Here is a 26,232-nt window from a genome sequence, read left to right as displayed (position 1 = left end):
AGATTTGGAGATGACCACTGGACTAGAGCCGTTACCAACTGGAATCCGCGGAATGTCAAAAGATCGCATTGCCTCCCACCAATGAGATGGTCAGACTTCTTCCTTAAGACTCTGAACAATCGGTCTGAGGCTCTTCTTGTTGTTAGAATGAACAGACGCCATTGGGCTACACTAGCACACAACAGGGACGGGTGGAGACGTTACTAGTGCCGCTCAAGCAAATCAATGAGTAACGGGATGTCAAGTGATCAAGTGATCAATTAGCATTCATATTTCAGAATGAACACAGAAAATTCTAGAACATATACAAACCTAACCTTTATACTAGCGTGAAGCTAATTTCATTGCTAATCCTGATGATTATAATTATACTAAATCCAAATCAAGCATAGGCAGAAATCTACCTATTTCCCAAAATTTACAAACATTACTCAACTTCCTTTTTTATCTTTGAACACAGCAATATTTATTTCCTAAAATCTTACAAAGTCCCAAATGCTAACCCTAACTTTAATCTGAACACTATAACAAAGCCATAGTTTACCTGACCATTTCTGATGCCAATAAACTACAATTTTCCTTATTTAATTAATTCCCTACTCATAACTTTCATTTTTCAAAATGAACACAAGAAATGCTCACACTTTACATCGCCACAAATCAAAAACTAACCCTAGACCAAGAATAATGATATTGATAATCCTATCAGAATTCGAAGCCTGAACCAAAGAGAGGTATAAACTATTGTTTTATCCAAATTTAACAATAGTACAATCATTGACTTCCTCTATATCTTTGGAAACAGTCACATTTGCCACCTAAATTCTCCACAACAAACAGGTAAGCCTTATATTAGACTGAGGTTAATCTTATCATACTAAACCTGACCAAGTGGAGTCATAACCCTATAACTTAGCCAAATTTTATAACTACAGAATACTTCACTTCATTATTTTTTATCTGGGATACTACATAACCCTACCTATAAACTTAATATTCAATGTGAGATATCATAAACTTTAATTTTACTTATGTGAAAACTAATATTTTTCCTAAATTAAAGGATCTCCCCGCTCTGTGAAGTAGAATTTTGCACGAAGGAGACAGTGGTCAGATCCCGTTCGAAATTTTGGGACAACAGCGACATCCGTCAGGCAAAACCGTCAATTGAATATGATGTGGTCTATTTCGTTGTGGAATCGTCCACCAGGAGACTCCCATGTCCATCGTTTAGATTCTGCCTTCTGGAAGTGTGACTTACCATGAATGGTCTTGGTCGACATGATGAACTCAGACAGTCTCTCACCCTGTTCGTTCCATTCTAGGCCATGGGTCCCAATGTGAAGTTCTTCAGCTGATCACCCGATCTGCCTATTGTCTGTCATCTACAAGTTGTTCACTCGAGTCATCCTAAAAAGGATTGGCAGAACACTAGATGAAGGACAACCATGCGAGCAAGCCGGGTTCCACAAAGGATTCAGCACCATCGACCATATCCACACGATAACCAAGCTCATTGAGGTTTTTCGGGAGTTCAAGATGCCGCTCTGTTTAACGTTCATTGATTTAAAGAAGGCCTTTGATTCTGTTGAGACGGAAGCGGTCATTGAAGCCCTAGCCAATCAGGGCATTCAAGCCCAATACATCAGGATCCTCCGTGAGCTGTATTGCGGATTCACTACCAGGATCTCACCATTCTACAAAGAAGTGATCGTTGATGTCAAGAAAGGGGTGCGGCAGGGTGATACCATTTCACCGAAACTCTTCAGTGCCACCCTCGAGAACATCATGCGACGACTGGAATGGGAAGGAATGGGAGTGAAGATAGATGGTCGGCAACTACACCACCTCCGCTTTGCTGACGACATTGTTTTAATAACACCAAACATCAGCCAAGCGGCACAAATGCTGGCCGACTTTGACCGTGAGTGTGGAAAGGTAGGACTACAGCTGAATCTTACGAAGACAATGTTTATGAGAAACAGCCTCGTTCCTGATGCCCCATTTGCTCTCAATGGAACGACCATCTCCGAATGCAACAGCTATGTGTACCTAGGTCAAGAAGTCAACATGACAAAGGACCTTGCACCCGAGCTGCGCAGGAGGAAGAGAGCAGCTTGGAATGCCTTCAAGAACGTCGAAGAAATAGCTAAGAGGACAAAGAACCTCCGGCTCCGGGCACATCTCTTTGATTCCACTGTTCTTCCTGCATTAACATATGCCTCAGAGACCTGGGCCCTATGCAAACAAGATGAGAACGCTATTCAGGTCTCCCAAAGAAGAATAGAAAGAGCTATGCTTGGAGTATCACGTTTCACTCAAATGAGAGAACGAATCCGGAGTTCTGACATCCGTCGACGATCAAGAATCAGGGACGCTGTCTCATTTGCCAAGGTGTCGAAAATCAGATGGGCTGATCACGTAATGAGATCTAAAGACGACCGCTGAACTAGAGCTGTTAGCGATTGGATTCCACGGGATGTCAAAAGACCGCGTGGCCGCCCACCTACCAGATGGTCAGACTTCTTCGTCAAGATCATGAATGATCGGTTTGAGGCTCTTCATGTTCCCAGAGCGAACAGATGCCATTGGGCTACACTAGCATGCGACAGGGACAAATGGAGACGTTACTGCCGCCCGCTCGAGCAAATCGACGACTAACGTGAAGTTAAGTGATTAAGTGATTAAGGATCTCCCTATACCTAACTTTCATTTTTAACAAGTACTACAGAAAATGCTAAAAACTAAAACCTCCACAAATCTAACCCTAAATTTAGCAAGAGGTTAATCCTATCTTTACACTAAGCCTAACTGAAGCATTGGCATTAATCTACCAAGTATTCCAAATTTAACCAAGCAAAGACTGATTAGCCTAAATTTATCCATTGCCCCAAAATTCACTTAACTTCTGTGTACTTTTTTTTTTGGCTTTTTTGGGTCACACCCAGTGATGCGATGCTCAGGGGTTATTCCTGGCTCTGCTTCAGGACTCACTCCTGGCAGTCCTTGGGGTACCATATCATATCTGGGTCGACTGTGCACAGAGCAAATGCCCTACCAACTGTGCTATCACTCCCGCCCCTCAATTTTGTCTTTGAACACAGCAGTACTTAACACCTCAATCCTACACCAGCCCTAGGGCTAGCCCTAAGCCTAATCTTAACCCTAACTCATAGTAAGCATCACCTTTACTGATGCCAAAATCAACAAATGTTAATAAATTTAATGATCTCCTTATACTTTACTTTCATTTTATAGAATTAAGACATAAAATTCTAACACATAAAGTTTCCAGAAACCTAACCCTAGCTTGAGACAAATCCTATTGCTATACTAAGCCTTGACCCCAACAAAGGGACAAATTTACTGGTAAGACCTAAATTAACAATCACCCAATGATTCACTTCCCTGTTTATCTTAGAACACAACAACACTTAGCATCTAAATCCTACATATGCTATTTAAAAATCACTGGTAGAGGATGGAGAAAATAGCATAACATGTAGGGCTCTTGCCTTGCATGTGGCTGACCTAGGTTTGATTCCAGGCATCCCTTATGGTCCTCTGAGCATTTCCCAGAGTGATTCCTGACTAGAGAGCAGGAATAATCCCTAAGCAACGCCAGGTATGGCACCAGAACAAATACAAAATCACCAGGAAAAGTCTAATTTAGTTCTTCACAATATAACCAAATCTTTTAACCAAATATAGTGCCCTCTTTCTACAGTCCCTATTTCCTTTCAGCAACCACTAATTGCCTCACAAGTCTAAAAATATCTTGCTTTACTTACATAAGTCATTTATTTCTCTATCTCAAGTGAGTGAATGTGCAAGATACTTGTATGCTTTTATCTGATTATTTCATTCTCCAATTCCATACAAATTTTAAGGAATGACAAGATTATATCTTTTCTTAGAGATGAGAAAGATTCCATTGTATAAACATAGTATATATAATTTGCGTATATAATTTTTTATCATTCACCTCTCTTTGGTCAGGCTCAGCTCTCAAATATTGTGGATATTCACAGTAATGCTTCAATGAACATAGAAGTGCATATAACTCTTCAAAATAGTGATATTTGTGATAAACATTTTTAAATAAACACAAATAGGATAAATGGATCATATGAAATTTTAATTTCAATTTTAAGAAAGTTTCCATGTTTTTCAATAATGGCTACATCAATTTACTTTCCCGCTATCAGTGTATGAAAGTTTCTCCTCACACCCTCAATGATAATTGTTTGTTATTCTGGACTTATAGCTAGCAATTCACACAGGTGTGAGTTGATTGCCAATTGTTATTTTGATATTCCCCTCTCAAATAATATGAGATGGTGATCTTTTCAAGCTCCAGTTAGCCATCGACCTACATATCTTCTATTAATACAAAGGTGTATTCAGAAGCCCTACCAGTTTTGTAAATGTTTTTTTCTCTGTTATTGTTGAGTAATATGCTATGTGTTTATATAAGATATTAAACTCTTGTCAGATCTATAGTTTGTAAAGACCATCTATTATTTGGTAGGAAGCCTTTTCATTTTGATGATAGATTTTTACAGCCTGCAGAAGGTTTTTTACTTCTATATAGACCTATTTTTAAATTTTGACTTTGGTTATCTGTGTTGTTGGAGGTCAGTTCTCAAAACATCCTTAAGGCTGATGCCAAGATATTTATCACATATGATGTTTCTCTCAAAGTATTTTAAGTTTTTTGTCTTATATTGATGTTGTTAATTAATTTTAATGAATTATTATGCGTCTTAAGGTATTAGTTTCATTGTTTTGTATGTCACTTGAAAGCTTTCTAAACATTATTTATTGAACATGCAAATATCAATTCATTGCTTCACTGCATTTCTTATCTCCTTTACTATACATTTTTTATTTTTACATTTATGAGTTTACTCTTATCAGTTTTGATCATTGATTTGAGTCTCTGTCACTGTCCTCCCGTTGTTCATCGATTTGCTCGAGCGGGCCCAGTAACATCTCCATTGTGACAATTGTTACTGTGTTTGGCATATCGAATACATCACGGGTAGCTTGCCAGGCTTTGCTGTAAGGGCGAGATACTCTCGGTACCTTGCTGGGCTCTCTGAGAGGGGCAGAGGAATCAAAATCAGGTCAGCCATGTCGCCTGCATGCAAGGCAAACATCCAACTCACTGTGCTTGGCTTTATTATGATACCATGTTGTTTATTTTCACCTTGTTGCACAATTTCATGTTGGATAGCATGACTTTTCCTTCTATTTTCAAGGTGTATGTTTCTGCTACTCAGGTTCATTTATGTTCCAAATAACACAAATGTGATAAATACATATTCAAATACTTATCATGAATGAGTTTTCTGTAAAAAATGTTATTTAAATTTTAATAAGCATTCCATTTAACATATATATATATTTTAAATCACACACTCAAAAATGCTCAGGGGTTACTCTTGACAATATGCTCAGAAGTTCCTACGGGTTGTGTGTAAGAGTGTTATATGAAGGATCAAACCTGACCCTCTTTCATGAAAAGTGTGTGCTCAGCTTCATGAACTAATCTTTAGCCAATGAAGGCATTTTAACTTTGTAAATTATACTAACCACTGGAATAGAACATATTTTCACGTCTTCTGTTTATTTCGGTAATGTTATAATTTTAGTGCACAGGTAAATTAACTTATTTGGTTACATTTATTCTAATATATAATTATTTTGATATGATTATAAATAATAATTTTAAATCCCGTTTCTAAAAGTTAATAATTTGTGTATATTTTAGGGTGTGTGTCAGGATATTCAACCCTGTTCCATTGGTCTGTGGCTCTGCCTTTGTTCTAATACCATGCTTTGTTTCTAGTACCACTCTATAGTAGATTTTGAGGTTGGGGAAGGTGATGCTTCCCATCCTCTTTTTCCCAAGAGTCGCTTTAGCTATTTGTGGGGGCTTATTGTTCTATATAAATTTCAGGAGTGTTTAATCTAGTTCTTTGAAAAATGCCATGGGTATCCTTATAGGGATCACATTGAATTTGTACAGTGCTTTGGGGAGTATTGCCATTTTTACAATGTTAATTCTCCCAATTCAAAAGCAGGGTATCTTTCCATTTCCTTGTGTCCTCTTTTAGTTCCTGAAGTAGCATTTTGTAGTTTTCTTTGTTCAGGTCCTTTACCTCCTTAGTTAAGCTGATTCCGAGTTGCTTAATTTTCTGAGGCATAATTGTGAAGGGGATTGCTTCCTTCATGTCACTTTCTTCTCTCTTATTATTTGTCTATAGGAAAGTCATGGACTTTTGGGCATTGATTTTATAGCCTGAAACTTTACTATATAAGTCTATTGTTTCTAGGAGTTTCTTGGTAGAGGTTTTAGGGTTCTCTAAATATAGTATCATATCATCTGCAAATAGTGAGAGCTTGATTTCTTCCTTTCCTACCTGAATGCCCTTAATATCTTTTTCTTGCCTAACCGTTATTGCAAGTATTTCCAATACTATATTGAACAGAAGTAGTGAGAGTGGGCATCCTTAGTTTGTCCCTGATCTTAGAGGGAAGGGCAGCCCTTTTGGAAAACATTATGAACGATTCTCTAAAAATTAGAAATTGAGCTCACATTTGACCCAGCAATACAACTTCTGGGAATATATCCCAGAGATGCAAAAAAGTATAGTGGAAATAACATCTGAAGTTATATATTCATTGCAGCACTATTACAATAGCCAGAATCTGGAAAAAACCCAACTGCCCAAAACAGATGACTGGTTAAAGAAACTTTAGAACATCTACACTATGGAATGGAATACTATGCATGGAATACTGTATGGAATACTATGCAACTGTTAGAAAAGATGAAGTCATGAAATTTGCATATAGGTGCATCACCATAGAAAGTATCATGTTAAATTAAATGAGTCAGAAAGAGAGGGGCAGACAGAAAGATTGGACTTATATGTGGAATATAAAGTAACAGAATGGGAGACTAATATCCCAGAAGAATGGAGATACGTACCAGGAGGATTACTCCACAGCTTAGCAGCTGGTCTCACATGCTAGGGGAATAAAGCAGCTTAGATAGAGAAGGAACCACCAAGTAAAGGATACTAGGAGGGCCCACTCGGTATGGGAGATGCAGACTGAAAGTAGACAGACTATAGACTGAACATGATGGCCACTTAATACTTCTACTGCAAACCACAACACCCAAATCAGAGACAGAACAAAAGGGAATGCCCTGCCACAGAGTCTGGGTAGGGTGGGGCGGACGGGGCACGGGTGGTGGGAGGGATGCTGGGACAATTGGTGGTGGAAAATGAGCACTGGTGTAGGGATGGGTACTCGATAATTGTATGACTGAAACTCAAGCACAAAAGTTTGTAAGTCTATAACTGTACCCCATGGTGATTCAGTAATAAAAAAGAAGCGTTAAGGGGTAGGTATTTAAATAGAAATTGCCTCAAATCTGATGCTGACCTAGTAAACAGAAAGAAATAAGACACTGCGAAGTTAATATTTTCATAGATTTTCTAGTAAAACTTGACATTTGTTGAAGTAAAAATAATAATAATAATAATAAATTGTGTACAGAATTGCAATGGACTTTTAATATTAGCTTTTGTAGTTAGACCTATTATAGTATGAGTATCTAAATTTGACTATATAATTTGTTTTAATGGGATTTTTTATACTTTTGTGGTTTCTGCTTTCTTTGTAGTTGTTATTATTATTATTATTATTATTATTTGGTTTGGGGGCCACGCCTGGCTGTGCTCAGGGATTGTTCCTGAATCTAAACTCAGGGATTATTCCTAACAGGACCCTAGGGGAAATTATGGAGTTCTGGGAAACAATCCAAGGTTGGCAACATGCAAAATAAGCTCCCCATCCACTGTATTATTGCTTCGGGCACTTTTATGTGTTTTTATGCTGCTGAAACACTCACTCATTTAACCGGAGAAATATATTTTAACACTCTTTATAGGTAAGGTATAATTTCAATAAGCTTTCTAGGTTTTGTTCTTTCCACCTGAGGTTTGGTGGATTTAATAATGTATTCTTTCTTTTGTTTAATTAATTATATACTTGATGCCCTCTTGTACTTTTATTTTATTCAATGTAATATTTTTACTTTCAAATTTCTTTTGGTTCTTCTTTTCATTTTGTTTTATTTTGGGACACACCTGGTAGTGTCCAGGGCTTATTATTGGTTTATGTTCAAGAATCACTCTTGGCAGTTCTCAGGGGACAACATATGGTTTGAGGGATCAAATATGGGTCAGTCAATATTGTGTTCAAGAATCATTTATAGCTGGAGTCTGGGGGACCATAAATGGTTTTGGGGATCAAATAGACAAGGCAAGCACCTTACACACTATAATATTGCCCTGGTCCCTCTCTATATGTTCTTTTGTAGTTCATTGGACTTTCTAAAATAATTGTTATTAACTTTTAATTTGGGATTGTTTCTTACTGTAAAATTATTGTTTTCCTTCTTAGTGCATACACACACACACACACACATATATATATATATATATATATATATATATATATATACATATATATTTGTTCAAGGTTTATAACCTTGCATTTATGTCTCTTTTTTATTCAGCAGTCAGCTCTTCCAGACTAAATTAGTCTTCATGGAAATTTCACTAGAAGCCTCTGTTCAGCTTTATCAGCAGAGGTTATCATTGACAAAGGCAATAGGAACATTCATGTACCAAGGATAAAAGTGTCCATATAGATAGTTAAGGATGATAGAGGTCTTCAATGGAAAAATCTGATGGGGATATCCTGATCTATTTTTCTTTCCAGAGAGTTATTGAGATGGATGAAATTTTTCTTGGAAGGTGTCCTTTCAGTGGTGATAACACTGTACTTTCTGTTCCCTCAGTAGTGGTGCCTAAAGTATAGTTATACATTGTGATAGACTGGCTCTGTTGTTTGAAACACTGCCTAAGATATAGCAGCAATAAGCACAGTGTGTGAGAGATGAACATTTAAGGTAAACTCAAATCCAGGATCTCAGAATCAGTGTACATGAAGTAGTTGTGATTGTGGAGTATTGAGAAATTCAGGACCAGTATACTGCAACGATATTTCCTGTTGGTAGGACGATAAGTTGCCTTCCTGGGGAGACTATTTGTTTGGTTACTTCAGTGGTTAAAGCTATTATTGTCTTGCCTTCTACTGAGTAGTCTGGTATCACCTAAACTAACAAACATTATGGGATCCACCACTATAGAAGATACAGAAAGTTCATATTTTTGTCGGGGCTGTAGAGGTCTGCAGGATCAAATTGCTGGGACATACCCTCATTATTTGTTTTTCCAGTTTTTAAAAAATTTATTGAATCACTGTGAGATAGAGCATTGAAGATGTTCATGATTGAGTTTCAGTCATAGTTCCAATACCCATCCCTCCACCAGTGTAATTTTCCAGCTCCAATGTCTCTAGTTTCCCTCCCACCCCCCAAATTACCTCCACCCCACCTGCCTTTATGGTAGGCAGGTCTCTTCTCTCCATTTCTCTTTCTTTCGTTTTAGACATTATGGCTTGCAATACAGATGCTGAGCGGTTATTATGTATATCCTGTTAACTATGTTCAACCCTCAGTTCTTTTTTTTTCTTTTTTTTTCCCCTTTATTTTATTTTATTTTTTTAAAGTTGTAGATTTACAATTTTTTGTGCTTTGGTTTCAATTATACAATGATCAGATACCCATCCCTCCACCAGTGCCCATTTTCCACCACCAGGATAATATCCCTCCCACCCCCATCCCCCCATCCCCCCTGTCTCTGTGGCAGGGCAATCCCCTGTGTTCTCTCTCTCCTTTTGGGTGTTGTGGTCTGCAAAAGAGGCATTGAGTGGCAAACATGTTCAGTCCATAGTCTACTTTCGACATGCATCTCCCCTCCTGGGAGGATCCTCCAAACATCCTTTATTTGGTGCTCCCTTCTCTATCTGAACAGCCCTTTCCTCTAGGATACCCGGCTGGCCTCTAAGTTATGGAGTAATCCTCCTGGTGTGATCTCAGCTATTCTTGGGTATTAATCTCATACTTTGTTACTTTATATCCCCCAGATGAATGCAATCTTTCTATGTCTATCCCTCTCTTTCTGACTCATTTCGCTTAGCATGATACTTTCCATATTGTACCACTTGTATGTAAATTTCATGACTTCATCTTTTCTAAGAGCTACATAGTACTCCATTGTGTAGATGTACCAAAGTTTCTTTAACCAGTCATCTGTTCTTGGGCATTCAGGTTTCTTCCAGTTTCTGGCTATTGTAAAGAGTGCTGCAATGAACAAACAAGTGCAGATGTCACTTCGACTATACATTTTTGCCTCTCTGGGATATATTCCCAGGAGTGGTATTGCTGGGTCAAATGGGAGCTCAATTTCTAATTTTTTGAGAATCGTCCATACTGTTTTCCAGAAGGGCTGAACCAGTGGACATTCCCACCAACAGTGAAGGAGTGTCCCTTTCTCGCCACATCCACGCCAGCATCGGTTGCTTTTGTTCTTTTGAATGTGGGCCAGTCTCTGAGGTGTGAGATGGTATCTCATTGTGGTTTTGATCTGCATCTCCCTGATGATTAATGATGTAGAGCATTTTCTCATGTGCTTTTTTGCCATTCGGATTTCTTCTTTGAGAAAGTTTCTGTTCATTTCATTGCCCCATTTTTGGATGGGGTTGGATGTTTTCTTCTTGTGGGTTTAACCAGTATTTTGTATATCCTGGATATCAACCCCTTGTCAGATGTGTATTCGGTGAATATCCTTTCCCATTCTGTAGACTGTCTTTGTATTTTGGTCACTGTTTCTTTGGAGGTGCAGAAGCTTCTTAGTTTAAGATAGTCCCATTTATCTATCTCTGTTTTCACTTGCTCGGCCAGTGGCGTGGCATCTTTGAAGATACCATTAGCTTCAATGTCATGGAGGGTTTTGCCAACTTTATCTTCAATGTACCTTATGGTTTCTGGTTTGATGTTGAGGTCTTTAATCCATTTTGATCTTACTTTTATACATGGTGTTAGGCAGAGTTCTGAGCCTATTTTTTTGCATGTAGCCGTCCAGTGATGCCAACACAATTTATTAAAGAGGCTTTCCTTACTCCACTTCACATTACTTGCACCTTTATCAAAGATTAGATGAGCATATGATTGAGGAGAGATGTCAGTGTATTCAACCCTGTTCCATTGGTCTGCAGTTCTGCCTTTGTTCCAGTACCATGTTATTACTGCTTTGTAGTACAGTTTGAAGTTCGGGAGGTTGATTCCTCCCATTTTCTTTTTCCCAAGAATTGCTTTAGCTATTTGTGGGGGCTTATTGTTACATATAAATTTCAAGAGTGTTTGTTCCATTTCTTTGAAGAATGTCATGGGTATCCTTATAGGGATTGCATTGAATTTATACAATGCTTTCGGTAGTATTGCCATTTTGACAATGTTAAGTCTCCTGACCCATGAGCAGGGGATATCTTTCCATTTCCTCATGTCCTCTTTTATTTCCTGTAGTAGTGTTTTGTAGTTTTCTTTGTACAGGTCCTTTACTTCCTTAGTTAAGCTGATTCCTAGGTACTTGATTTTCTGGGGCACAATTGTGAATGGGATTGTTTTTTTCATGTTGCTTTCTTCTCTCTCACTGTTTGCGTATAGGAAAGCCATGGACTTTTGGGTATTGATTTTATAACCTGCAACTTTACTATACGAGTCTATTGTTTCTAGGAGTTTTTTGGTGGAAGTTATTGGGTTCTCTAAGTAGAGTATCATATCATCTGCGAATAGTGAGAGCTTGATTTCTTCCTTTCCTACCTGAATGCCCTTAATATCTTTTTCCTGCCTAATCGCTATTGCAAGTACTTCCAGTACTATATTGAACAGCAGTGGAGAGAGTGGGCATCCCTGTCTCGTCCCTGATCTTAGAGGGAAGGCTCTCAGTTTTTCCCCATTGAGGATGATGCTTGCTGTAGGCTTGTGGTAGATGGCTTTAATTATGTTGAGGAAGGTCCCCTCTATACCCATTTTGGCAAGGGTTTTCATCATAAAGGGGTGTTGGATCTTATCAAATGCTTTCTCTGCATCTATTGATATGATCATATGCTTTTTATCTTTTCTTTTGTTGATATGGTGGATTATGTTGATTGATTTCCGAATGTTAAACCATCCTTGCATCCCTGGGATGAATCCTACTTGGTCATGGTGTATGATCTTTTTAATGAGTAGGTGGATTCTATTTGCTAGTAGTTTGTTGAGGATCTTTGCATCTGTGTTCATAAGGGATATCGGCCTGTAATTCTCTTTCTTTGTGGTATCTCTGTCTGCTTTTGGTATCAGTGTGATATTTGCTTCGTAGAAACTGTTTGGAAGTGTTTTTGATATTTCAATTTCGTGGAAAAGCTTAAAGAGCATTGGGAGTAAGTCCTCTTTGAAGATTTGGAAGAATTCACTAGTGAATCCATCCGGGCCAGGACTTTTGTGCTTGGGGAAACTTTTTATTACCATTTCAATTTCCTTGATTCAACCCTCAGTTCTTGTCAGAACTGATCATTTACAACTAATTTTGTCATAGTGGACCCTCCTCTATATGAACTATCCTCCATCCCTACTCTGTTGTGGGAATCTCCAACTATTGACCCATTTTCCCTGACCTTTGAGATTAGTTTTATACTTTTTTTATATTGTGCAAATGAATGCAGTTATTCTATACTGTCCCTCTTTCTGACTCATTTCGTTAAGCATGATACTATCCAAGTCCATCCATTTGTAGCACATTTAATGACCTCATTTTTCCTAACAGCCATGTAGTATTCCATTGTTTAGATATACCATAGATTATTTATTCAGTCATCTGTTCTCAGGTCCTCAGATTATTTCCAGATTCTTGCTATTGTGTATAATGCTGCAATCAACATAGAAGAGCAGATGGTGTTTCTGCTGTGTGGTTTTGGACTCTCTGTTTACATTCCCAGAAGTGGTATTGCTGGGTCAAGTGGAGCTCAATTTCTAGTTTTGGGAGAAATGTTCCATATTATTTTCAAAAAGGTTGGAACAGTCGGTATTCCTACCAGCAATGAATGAAGGTCGCTTTCTTATCCACCCCAGTACTGGTTGTTCTTGTTCATTTGGATGTGTGCCAATTCTGTGGCATGAGATGATATCTCAGTGTTGTTTTGATTTACATATCCCTGATGATTAGTGGTGTAGAACATTTTATCATGTGCCTTTTGGCCTTTACAATTTCTTCTTTGAGGAAATTTCTGTTCATATTTTCTCCCCATTTTTGATAGGGTTGAATGCCTTTAATTTGTAAAGTTCTACCCGTGACTTGTATATCTTTGACAGGCATTGGGTAAATTGTTTTCCCCATTCCATAAGTTGTCTCTGTATCTTGGTCACTATTTCTTTTGAGTTGCAAGCTTTTTACTTTAATGTAGTTCAATTTTTTTTTTATCATTTCTTCCACTTGCTTGGTCAGCGGTGTTTCATCTTTGAAGATGCCTTTAGCTTAAATATCGTGAAGGGTTTTATCTAAGTTTACTTCCATGTACCTTATGGATTCAGATGTGATGTTGAGGTCTTTAATACATTTTGATACAACTTTTTGGCATGGCATTAGGAAGAGGTTAGGGTTCATTATTGTTACATGTAGCTGTGCAGTCTTGTCAGTACCACTTGTTAAAGAGGTTTTCCTTGTTCCACTTCATATTTCTTGCTCCCTTTTCAAATATTAGGTTCTCATATTTTTGACTTTATTTAAAAAATATTTAAATTTTATTTAGAATTTATTTAAATGGATTTATTTTAGAATAAAAATTTGATTAAAAGTAAAATTTGTTTAAAATTATTTCTCTTTTGTATTATCACTTGCACATATAAACATATATAAATGCAGCACATAAGTAAAAATGCATATGCAAATGTACCATAAGCTTTGCATACTGACTTTGGAGCCTGCCTCTTTTAGTATAGGTTTATTTCTAAGAGTTGTTATTGCTTCTTTGGTGGAGTTCCTAGTGATAGTTGGGCTTCTTTTTTTTTTAAATTTTTTTAATGAATCACCAGAGGTACAGTTACAGACTTATAAACTTTCGTGATTATGTTCCAGTCATACAATGATTCCTCCATTAGTGCCCATTCTTCACCACCAATTATCCCAGTATTCCTCCCTCCAACCCACCCCATCCCCCCATCCTACCCGGTCTCTGTAGCAGGGCATTCCTTTTTGCTCTATCTCTCCTATTGGGTGTTGTGGTTTGCAATAGAGGTATTGAGTGTCTGTCATATTCAGTCGATAGTTTACTTTCAGCTCACATCTCCCATCCTGAGCAGCCCCTCCAAGGACCCTTTACTTTATGGTCTCTTCTCTATCTGTTCTGCCTTTCTGCCCAGTATGTGAAGCCAGCTTCCAAGCGGTGAAGTAATCCTCCTGGTACTTATCTCTACTATTCTTGCGTGTCAGTCTCCCATTTTGTTACTTTATATTCCACAAATGAGTGCAATCTTACTATGTCTGTCCCTCTCTTTCTGACTCATTTCACTTAATATGATACTTTCCATGTTGATCCACTTAAACACAAATTTCATGGCTTCACCTTTTCTAACAGATCATAGCATTCTATTGTGTAGATATAGCAAAGTTTCTTTAACCAGTCATCTGTTCTTGGGCACTCGGGTTTTTCCAGATTCTGGCTAAGCAATGATATCTTTAACTGTTGCTTTTTTGGGATTTCCTCCTTGTCCTTCTGCTACTCTGATGTTTCTATGTTGTTCCTTTTGCATTCATCCCCTAGGTCTCTGAATCGCCCTAAAGCAATTTTAAGGTCTTTTCCCATTGTATATTGTTACCTGTATGTTTTTTTCAGCATATTTCAAGTTCACCATACTATCTTCGGCTGTAGTTATTCTACTGTTGAGGGCATCCATTGAATCTTTTATTTCATCTACCAAATCCTTTATTAGTGACACTTCTGTTTGTAGCTTTCTTATTTATGCCCTCATTTCTTCCTGTATTTTCTTGACTTTCTGTTCCACTGTTTCTTTCATGTCCTCTTTTGATTTATTGGATGTCTGTTCCACCATTTATTTGAGTTCATTGAACATCTTCAATATTTCATCTCTAAATTCTTTGTCAGAGAGATTGTATTTGTGGGTTATCCTTGTTGACATTTCTGGGCTCTTTTCTTCTTCCTCTCCTCATGGTGGAAATTTATGCTGTTTCTTCATGTTTTGGTGGTAGTATGGAGGTGGGACCCTCCCCTCCAGTTCACTATCAGTGTACCCCTCTTGCTGTGAGAAAGGATTCTGGATGAGTTCGGTCGATGGTGGTCACCTTTTTCCCCTTCTAGAATACTACCTTCTTCTTTGGTGCTCCTATCTGACTTCTGTGAGACCTCTACTGAAGCTTCAGAGGGTGTGTTCTTTTATACTAGGCTTGTTCAGTCTCTTGTGTTCACTATTATTTTGGTGAGATTTGAATAGGCTACTGGACTATTGGTCTAATGTGATTGGGATAGCTAGGATGTCCTCCTCAGAATTAGATCATGGATGTTGAGATGTGAGTCCAGAGCACTGGGAAGGGGGAAAATAACTGCAGCCATCTGAGAGGCCACCGCCCTGGAGGTCATGCCCCCTGTCACCACACAGTACCTGTGAGGAAGTTGGCCCTATCAGTGTCCAAGCAGAATTAAAGTCCCACTCTGATGAAGTTCTAATGCTTCCAAGGAACCCTCTGGCCCAGATGCTGGGAGCACCTTGGCTGAAGGGGACATGTTCTTGCAGTTCACTGAGTCTGTTTTCTGGGCACGCCACTCCCAAATATTAGGTTCTTAAACTTTACAAATATCCCAGCTAAATAGAGCTCTGACGCTATCTTCTTTGTAATTATATCTCATTTTTCATGCTGAATTGTATTTCTCTAGGTTTGTCATTATCTCTTTAGCCTCCTTCCTGAATAGCCAGCTACCTGTACATTTTTTTGTTAGGAATAAAAAATCTCCTATTCTTCCATTCTACTGACCTTTCCAGAATCCTTTCTTTAAATTCTATGGCAAATATAGTTTAGTTTTCTCTTACAAAAATTTTATTATTAGACTAGATAATTTTGGGATTGTATACGGTTAAGGTTTCATTTTTCTCCTTTGTCATCCAGGCTATTAATTGTGTACAGAGATTTGAAATATTTTATTAATTTGGTCTGTGATTATAACAGCCTTACCTTGGTCAGTGATATTTTAAGCAAACTTTTTTAGCTACCAACTGTGCGCTAGACACACAAAATGGTGAATAAGAAATGTTTGGTTTCATCGTTAAATACAAAAACAGGGCAGGACTAAATAATTTTATCTTAATTTTTTCTCTAAAGAATTTCTTTTTGGGGACATATTGACATTACTGTAATAGAAGTGATACCACATTTTTATTTCTTATGCAGAAAGATAGGAAAATATGAAAAATTATATACACTATATAAAGCATTTTTGTGATACAGTAAAAACTGAAGGGTATGAGAGATAAAAAAGAATGGCAAGGAAAGTGCAAGTGAAGAGTTATTTGTTATCATCTGAGAGAATAGACATTATAGAAAATATGACTAGAATGTTAGAATTAGATAATAAAATGTTGAGGAAGAACAAGAGAAAGAATCACTGTTACATGAATAGTAAAAAATGTTCTGTTGTGAACTCTTTTAACCTTTGGATAAATGCTGTCAGATAGAAAACAGTTTAATGTGCTTGACCAAAAGACATAGCTACAGGCTACCTTTGATTTTAGTTTTACTTCAAAAGGCTATGATTTACTTTTCAGAAAAGCTCTCCTTTTACATTTTCTGTATCATGCAGAAAATTGCTCGTGTCAGCTAACACTATTCTAAGAAAAGAGTACAGAACATCTTCAAGAAATTGACTCAAATTTTTTCTGTATGCTTCCCTTTTCTAATCATTGGGATAATAATAAATCATCTTTGTGAGTGGAGTCCAAATTTTAATAAAATGCTCTCTTTTAACAAACAAAAGATAGGCAAAACAACTCAACTTAGAAATAAAATTGGCTTGACTTTGTAAATGTAAATTTCTAGAAATAAAGCAAATGTTTTATTGCTATGTTAGTTAAATATCAGCACATTTAACACATTTGGTATGATATAAAAACACCAAAATATGAGCAGAGTATTTATATTGCACTCATGATTCTTTAATCAATTTTCTATAGATTATGAGTACCTCCATAATTTTTTTGCTGTTACCCTTCTGTAAAATAAGAGATTTAGATACCATTTACAATATGATTTTTAGATATTACTATGTTACTATGTTTGGCACGAATAAGTCACGGGGAGCTTGCCAGGCTCTGCCGTGCAGGCGAGATACTCTCTCTCGGTAGCTTGCCAGGCTCTCCGAGAGGGGCGGAGGAATCGAACTCGGGTCGGCCATGTTGGCTAGGTGCAAAGCAAGTGCCCTACCGCTGTGCTATCGTCAAAGATCAAACAAAATATTATAAATTTCCACAAAAACATTCTTATACATTTTAAGATGTATGTTATAGATAAATCCAGCACTTTTTAAAGCACATAATTATTTCTTATTAAAAGTTTAGTTCTATGCAACCTATTACTGAATTTCAAACACATTGAATTCCAGGTCTTTACTAATTTTTTTGTGAGTAATCAAAAATTTTATTAGGATTTTAATTAGTGAAAAAGCATGTGGTACAGTTGTAGATTTACAAATTTTTGTGCTTGGGTATCAGTTATACAATGATTGAATACCCATCACTCCACCAGAGTCGATTCTCCACCACCACTGATCCCAGTATACATCCCATCCCCTGTCCCCCCCATCCCAACCTGTCTTTGTGGCAGGGCATTCCACCTTGTTGTCTCTCCTTTCGGGTGCTGCGGTTTACAAAAGATGCATTGAGTGGCAATCATGTTCGGTCTATGGTCTACTTTCAGCATGCTTCTCCCATCCTGGGAGGATCCCCCCAATACCCTTTATTTGGTTCCCCCATTTCTATCTGAGCTGTCTTTTCCCCTAGCATGTGTGGCTAGTCTCCAAGCCATGGAGTAAACCTTCTGGTACTTATCTCGGCTATTCTTGGGTGTTAGTCTCCTACTTTGTTACTTTTTGTTCCCCAGATACGTGCAATCTTTCTGTATGTCTAACTCTTTCTGACTCATTTCGCTTAGCATGATACTTTTCATGTAGTATCACTTGTATATAAATTTCATGACTTCATCTTTTCTAACAGCTACATAGTACTCCATTGTGTAGATGTACCAAAGTTTTTTTAACCAGCCATCTATTCTTGGGCATTCAGGTTTTTTTCCAGATTCTAGCTATTGTAAACAGTGCTGCAATGAACAAACAAGTGCAGACGTCATTTTGACTATACTTTTTTGCCTCTCTGGGATATATTACCAGGAGTGGTATTGCTGGGTCAAATAGGAGCTCAGTTTTTAATTTTTTGAGACTAGACTATACTGTTTTCCAATAGGGCTGAACCATTTGGTATTCCACCAGCAATGAAGGAGGGTTCCTTTCTCGCCACATCTGTGCCAACACTGGTTGGTTTTGTTCTTTTGGATGTGGGCCAGTCTCTGTGATGTGAAATGAAATCTCATTGTTGCTTTGATCTGCATATCCCTGATGATTAATGATGTAGAGCATTTTCTCATGTGCCTTTTAGCCATTCGGATTTCTTCTTTGAGAAAGTTTCTGTTCTTTTCATCGCCCCATTTTTTGATGGGTTTTATGTTTTCTTCTTGTGGAGTTCAGCCAGTACTTTGTATTTCCTTGATATCAACCTTTTGTCGATGTATATTGGGCGAATATCCTTTCCCATTCTGTAGACCGTCTTTGTATTTTGTTCACTGTTTCTTTTGAGGTGCAGAATCTTCTTAGTTTAAGACACTCCCATTTGTCTATCTTTGTTTTCACTTGCTTGGCCAGTGGTGTGGCATCTTTGATGATACCATTAGCTTCAGAGTCATGGAGGGCTTTGCCCACTTTGTCTTCAATGTACCTTATGGATTCTGGTCTGAAATTCAAGTCTCTAATCCATTTTGATCTTACTTTTGTACATGGTGTTAGGCAGAGATCTGAGCCCAGTTTTTTTGCATGTAGATGTCCAGTTTTGCCAGAACAATTTTTTAAAGAGGCTTTCCTTGCTTGACTTCACATTACTTGTGACCTTATCAAAGATTAGATGATCATATATATGGGGGGAGATATCAGTATATTCAACCCTGTTCCATTGGTCTACAGCTCTGCCTTTGTTCCAGTACCATGCTGTTTTAATTACCACTGCTTTGCAGTAGAGTTTGAAATTAGGGAGGTTGATTCTTCCCATTTTCTTTTTCCCTAAATTGCTTAAGCTATTCTTGGGTGTTTATTGTATCATATGAATTTCTGGAGTGTTTGCTCCATTTGTATGAAGAATGTCATGAGTATCGTTATGGGGATCCCATTGAATTTGTACAGTTCTAGGGGAAATATTGACATTTTGACAATGTTCATTATCCCCGATTCATGAGCAGGGGAGATCTTTCCATTTCCTCTTGTCCTCTTTTATTTCTTGAAGTATCGTTTTGTAGTTTTCTTTGTACCGGTCCTTTAATTACATAGTTAAGCTAATTCCTAGGAAGTTTCTTTTCTGCGGTCACAATTGTGAACAGGATTGTTTTATTTATGTCACTTTCTTCTCTGTTACTATTTTAGTATAGGAAAGTCAGGAACTTTTGGATATTGATTTTATAGCGTGCAACATTAATATACAAGTGTATTGTTTCTAGGAGTTACTTAGTAGAGGATTTAGGTTCTCTTTTATAGTATCATATCATCTGAGAATAGTGAGAGGTTGATTTCTTCCTTTCCTACCTGACTGTCCTTAATATCTTTGTCTTGCCTAACCACTATTGCAAGTACTTCCAGTACTATATTGAACAGAAGTGAGAAAGTGGCATCCTTGTCTTGTCCCTTGTCTTAGAGTGAAGGCTTTCATGTTTTCCCCATTATGGATGATGCTTCTTGTAGGCTTGTGGTAGATGGCTTTAACTATATTGTGGAAAGTCTCTTCTATCCCCACTTTGGGGAGGGTTTTCATCATAAACGGGTACTGGATCTTGTCAAATACTTTCTCTGCATCTATTGATATGTTCATATGATTTTATCTTTTATTTTTTGATATGATGAATTATGTTGATTAATTTCCGAGTGTTAAATCATTCTTGCATCCCTGTGATTAATCCCACTGATTACGGTGTATGATATTTTTGATGAGTTGTTGAATTCTATTTGCTAGTATTTTGTTGAGAATCTTCACATCCATGTTCATCAGGGATTTTGGCGTGTAGTTTTATTTTCTTGTGGTGTCTTTGTTTCCTTTTGGTATGAGAGAGATATGGGCTTTATAGAAACTGTTTGGGAGAGTTTCTGTTTTTCAATTTCCTGGAAAAGCTTGAGAAGAACTGGCAATCTGTCCTCTTTAAATGTTTGGAAAAATTCACAAGTGAATCCATCTGGACTTAGGCTTTTGCTTTAAGGAAGAATTTTAATAACAGTTTCAATTTCCTTTATGTTAATAGGTCTATTCAGGTACTGTAGATCTTCTTGATTCAGCCTTGGGAGATTATACCAATCCAGGAATTTGTCTATTTCTTCCAGGTTCTCTTGTTTCATGGCATACAGACTTTCAAAGTAGTCTCTGATGTTCTTTTGAATTTCTTTGGTTTCTGTTGTGATATCCCCACTCTCATTTCTGATTCGGTTTATTAGGGTTCTCTTTCTCTCTGTTTCTTTGTGAGTGTTGCTAGTGGTTTATCTATCTCATTTATTTTCTCAAAGAACCAGCTCTCGGTTTCATCGTTCTTTCAATTGTTTCTTTGGTTTCCATGTCATTGATTTCTGCTCTAAGTTTTATGATCTCTTTCCTTCTGCCTGATTTGGGCTCCTCTTATTGATCCTTTTCTTAGATCTTGAGCTGTGAGTTCAAATTCTTTACGTGTGCCCTTTCTACCTTCCTGAGAACTGCTTGCAGAGTCATAAATTTTTCCCTTAACCCGGCTTTTGCTGCATCCCATAGGTTCTGGTAGCTCGTATCTTCATTCTCATTTGTTCCCAGTTATCTGTTGATTTCTTCGTTGACTTCCTTCCTGACCCACTCATTGTTCAGCGCTGAGTTGTTCAATTTCCAGGTGTTTGGTTTGGTTCTCTGTGTGTGTGTGTGTGATTCACTTCTATCTTCAGTGCATCGTGGTCTGAAAACGTGGTTCATACTATTTCTATTTTCCTGATTCTGTTGAGGTATGTTTTGTGGCCTAGCACATTGTCTATTTTGGAAAATGTTCCATATGCACTGGAGAAGAATGTGTACTCTTTCTTTTGGGGGCATAAGGCCCTTTATAGGTCTATTAGCCCTCTCTTCTAATTCTTCTTTCAAAGCCAATGTTTCTTTGCTGAGTTTTGTTCCTGTTGATCGATCCAGAGGTGACAAGGTGATGTTGAAGTCTCCGGCTACTATTGTGTTGCTAGCAACGTTTTCTTTAAAATCCGTTAGTAGTTGTTTTAAATATTTAGCTGTTCCCTCATTAGGTGCGTATACATTTAAGAGTGTGATTTCTTTATGTTGCATATATCCCTTGATGAATAGAAAATAGCCTTCACTTTCCCTTCTAATCTTTTTCAACATGAAATTTATGTGTCGGATACTAATATGGCCACCACATCTTTTTATAGGGAGCTGTTTGCTTGCAGGATTGTTTCCCATCCTTTAACTTTGAGTCTGAGTTTGCTCTGACTCTTGAGATGAGTTTCTTGTAGGCAGCAGAATGCCAGGTTCTGTCTCTGAATCCATTTTGCCACTCCGTGTCTCTTAATTGGTGAATTTAGACCAGACTTTTAGAGAGATTATTGTTATGCGGTTTTGTGTCATCTTTCTGTGTGTAAACACACAAAAAAGGACGGGCAAATGGGGCGGCAGTGGCTTATCTCTCCCGCCGCCCACATTCGGTGGTCTCAGGCCATTTCCCCACTCCAGGGAGGTCGATGGCGATTGTCAGGTGAAGGAAGGAACGAGGGCCAGGCTGGTTGGTCTTAGCAGCAGTTTATTACAGGGAAGAGATGTATGTCATGGAAGCCCTAGGATCTCTCAAGCACGTGCGCCTTTGTTCTCTCAGCTTTTGTCCTCAGCCCCATCTTCCCAGGTTCTCTGATGCACGTGTCCCCCAAAGAGCCCTGAAATCTCCCTTATGTTGATCATGGTACCTCTGAAGGGTGCAATATAGTGATGTCATCAAAAGGAGTTACAGAAAAAACATTGAGGATGCAAACCATACATTGTTTCTTTACATCCACGTTGTTTCTATACATCCTATACATCCACAGGCCAGTAATCCTGGCCCCATCTTTTACAAGATACAAGCATTGGATTAGCACATCAAAGACCAGTCTGCTAGAGCTTGGAATCCACATCTCAAAGATCAGCCTGCCTGGAGCCAGGCATCTGCATCTCAAAGATCAGGCCTGGTTTAGCACCTGGGATCTTTATACTTAAAACCAGCTAGGTTCTTGTGAGATTAGGGAAACTACCTCACTATAATGAAATCATTTACTGAAGGCGGTTTGAAGGGGAGAAAGGTTCAGTCTCATCCAAGCTAGTCAGGATACACAGGAAAACTGCCTCTAGGACAGATTCTCATTTAGCAGATCAACCCACCCTAGAACAGATTTCCCTGGATGTGTTTCTCCTCTCCTTGTCCGACCAACATATAAGCATATATAATATAATTCACTTTGCATGGACACAGTAAGAAATACTTTGAGCTTATAAAATTGCTCTCCTAGGGCCATCTTGATCTCAGACTGCAGTGCTCAGGCCAGATATCTTTCCTATTCCTAGCAGCAGGGTCCTAGTCTCGTCATTACTTTTGCATCATGACAGCATTTGCCTATGATAAAACTCTTAACTTACAGTTAAGAATCGTGACACCTTGGCTTGGCCCATCTCGATGCCAGGGTAGCACATAGTTTACTGGCTTGCCCTGGTTCCATCCAGTCCCACGTCGGGACCCTGCTTTTGGGGTGCTAGAAAGTGAGGGCAACTGAGGCTTGAGTTGAGAAAGCAGATGCCCGTGAGTGAATAATATTCAAAGCCAATTAAGTCCTAAGTTATAAAGCATAATATTGTCTTCCTGTATCTATACAAAAAGGCCGTTGTATTAAAATAAACTGCTCAAAAGACATAAGGAGAGGAGAAAGGCAATATTAACTTACAGTACAGATTCAGTGTCTAAGAAGGATGAGACCTTTCAAATTGATTGGGGAAGAGAGCACAAAGAAGTAGTTACAGACAAAGTAATGGGAGTGACTCGGGAGCACTGTGATGGGTGCAACCTGATAAACCTAAGCTCCCTGTACTCCAACATTTCTGTAAGGGTCTGTTGTGCTTGTAGGGTTTGTCTTATCTTATAGGGGCCCCTTTAGCCCTTCTTTTAGGTTTGGTTTTGAGTCTATGAAGTTCCTGAGCTGCCGTTTATCCAGAAAATAGTGTACAATTCCTTCGATTTTGTGTGAGAGTTTAGTCGGATAGAGTATTCTTGGTGAAGCATTCATTTCATTGAGTTTTTCACTATATCCCACCATTGCCTTCGGGCTTGGAGGGTTTCCTCTGATAGGTATGCTGTGAATCTAAGGGTGCTCCTTTGTATGTGATTTTCTTCTTTTCTCTTGCTGCTTGCCGTATTGTGTCTCTTTGATCATTCTAACTATGATATGTCTTGGAGTGTTTTTGTTAGGATCTCTTTTAGCCGGCACCCTTTGGGCTCCTTGAATCTGAATGTCTGCACTGTCCATCTCTGGGAATTTTTCAGCAATAATTTGTTTCATCATGGCTTTTTCTTTGGGATTGTTTCCCTTAGCTTCTGATACTCCAATGATTCTAATGTTGTTCCTCTTGGAATCATCTCGTAGGATTCTGATTTGCTCTCGAGCTTTTTTGTCATCTCTTGCCATTGTTTGTTGTTGTCTGTTGGCTTGGTGCAGGTGATCTACCAGCTCACTGATTCTGTCCTCAGCTGTGGTCATTCTACTGTTGAGGGCACAGACTGAGTTTTTTATTTCATCTACAGAGTCTTTTATTTGTGACATTTCTGTTCTTATTTCTTCCTTTTACTTGTCGATTTTTTTCTGTCATGTTACTGGATATCTGTCTGATTGTTTCATTGAGTTCATTGAACATCTTTATGACTTCATATCTGTATCCTATCTCAGAGAGGTTCTTTAGGTGAGTAGCACCTACTGGAGCCTCTGCACTCTTTTCATCTCTGTCCCAACGTGATTGGGATTTGCGTTGTTTCTCCATGTTGTTGTGTAGGTATGGGAACTGAGATGTTCCGCTAGATTTCTTGGTTTGAGTAAACTAGCTGCGGCTGCGTGAGCATTGGCCCACCTGAAAATGGGCCACGCCCACTTTTTCAGAGGCCACGCCCATTTCTTAAGAGGTCATACTCCCACGGGAACCTGGTGTGTGGGGGGTTACTAACTGGGAGGGGTAGAAGACCAGCAGGGCGTTGGGGATGAAAAGTAAGAGGCTTAGGACTGCTTTTGTCCCAGCATTCTAGGGGCACTTGCATGGTGAAAGCCAAGTCTCGGGTTCGAATGCTGGCGGGTTAGGTTAACTGACCTGGGATGGGAAGAAAACCGGCAGGGCATTCGGGATGAAGAGGAAGAGGCTCAGGGCTGCTTTTGTCCCAGCGTCCTAGGGGGTGCCTGAAACGCTTGCACCAGGTCTTTACTAATTTCTCTGAAACATCTGGTTTGTGGGTTCAAAACATGGAGGGACTTTCCTGTACCCAGTCTTCCCTGCCCTCATCTACAATAGGAAGTTCAATACACTTCTTATGCAGATCACCCTCAAATTCCTTCGCTATATTTGCTGGAAATAAAGTACAAAAATAAGCAACATTACAGTTGATATAAATGCGTTATCAGACTATCAGAGAAGATTCAAATTTATCCTAGGTTTACTTTTACGTTGTTCATTTTTACATAGTTGCTAGAAATAAGGATAAAATTAAGCCCATCAAAAAGTCTTTATGGATTAGAAGAGAGTAGATGGCTAGATTGAGTCATAGATGTTCATTGTTCTGGAAGTAAGGTAATATGAACTTTAATCTTAAATAGGGGAAAAAAACCCATGATCACAATCACGATCAGGATCAGGATCATCCTGTTGTTCATGGATTGCCTCGAGAAGGCCCCAGTAACTTCTCCTTCGTCCTAGCCCTGAGATTCTAAAAAATACCACATTCAAGGCTCTTTCAGGGTAAGGGGAATGAGACCCATCATTGTTACTCGTATTTGGCATATTGGGTATGCCACGGGGAGTTTGCCAGACTCTGCTGTGTGGGCAGGTTACATTCAGTAGCCTGCCAGGTTGTCCAAAGCAAGTAAAGTAAGTAAAGTAAAGGCCCTCCCGTTGATCGTCGATTTGCTCGAGCAGGCCCAGTAACGTCTCCATTGGAGATTTTGTTGTTACTGTGTCTGGCATATCGAATACTCTCGGTAGCTTGCCGGGCTCTCCGAGAGGGGCGGAGGAATCGAACTCGGGTCGGCCATGTTGGCCGCTTGTAAGGCGAACGCCCTACCGCTGTGCTATCGCTCCAGCCCGTCCAAAGCAAGAATGAGATAATAAGATGTTGCGTGGCCGTGTGCGCAGCTGCATGATTCCGGGAACTGGGCTTTATAGTCTCTGGGTCTTGGCCATTGATGGGATTACATGGCGCCGGCGGAGGGGAGCAATTGATGGGTGTGACCCCTGCCTACTGGAAGATGGAGGATCTGGGTGGAGGATGCTCAGCCCCGATCCGAGCAGGCTTGGATATCTCAGCCCCGAGACCTGCATGCCTTCGTTCCTCTGCCGGTACCTTCATGCGTGTGGAGAGTGGTCTCAGCATGGTTGTGGCTGGTTCTGGCGGTCTTTGGCTTTCAGGGCTCTGCTCGGGTGGGGAGGGAAACTCAACCCGCCCCCCTCCAAGGGGCCCTGGCAAGGACAGCCAGACATGGCAGCAGGAGACTCTGCGCTGTTTTCTTCCGGGAGCTGGGTTTTATAGTCTTCGAGTAGGCGGGGGTCACACCCACCAACTGCCCCCACCTCCATGTAAACCCATCAAGGCCAAGACCCAGAGACTATAAAATCCAGCTCCTGGAAGAAAACAGTGCAGAGTCTCCTGCCCCCATGCC

The sequence above is a fragment of the Sorex fumeus genome, unplaced genomic scaffold, assembly GCF_029834395.1.
Source record: "Sorex fumeus unplaced genomic scaffold, SorFum_2.1 ptg000050l, whole genome shotgun sequence".
Classification (NCBI taxonomy): Eukaryota; Metazoa; Chordata; class Mammalia; order Eulipotyphla; family Soricidae; genus Sorex; species Sorex fumeus.
The sequence above is the reverse complement of the archived record's forward strand: the minus strand, read 5'-3'. Positions refer to the sequence as shown.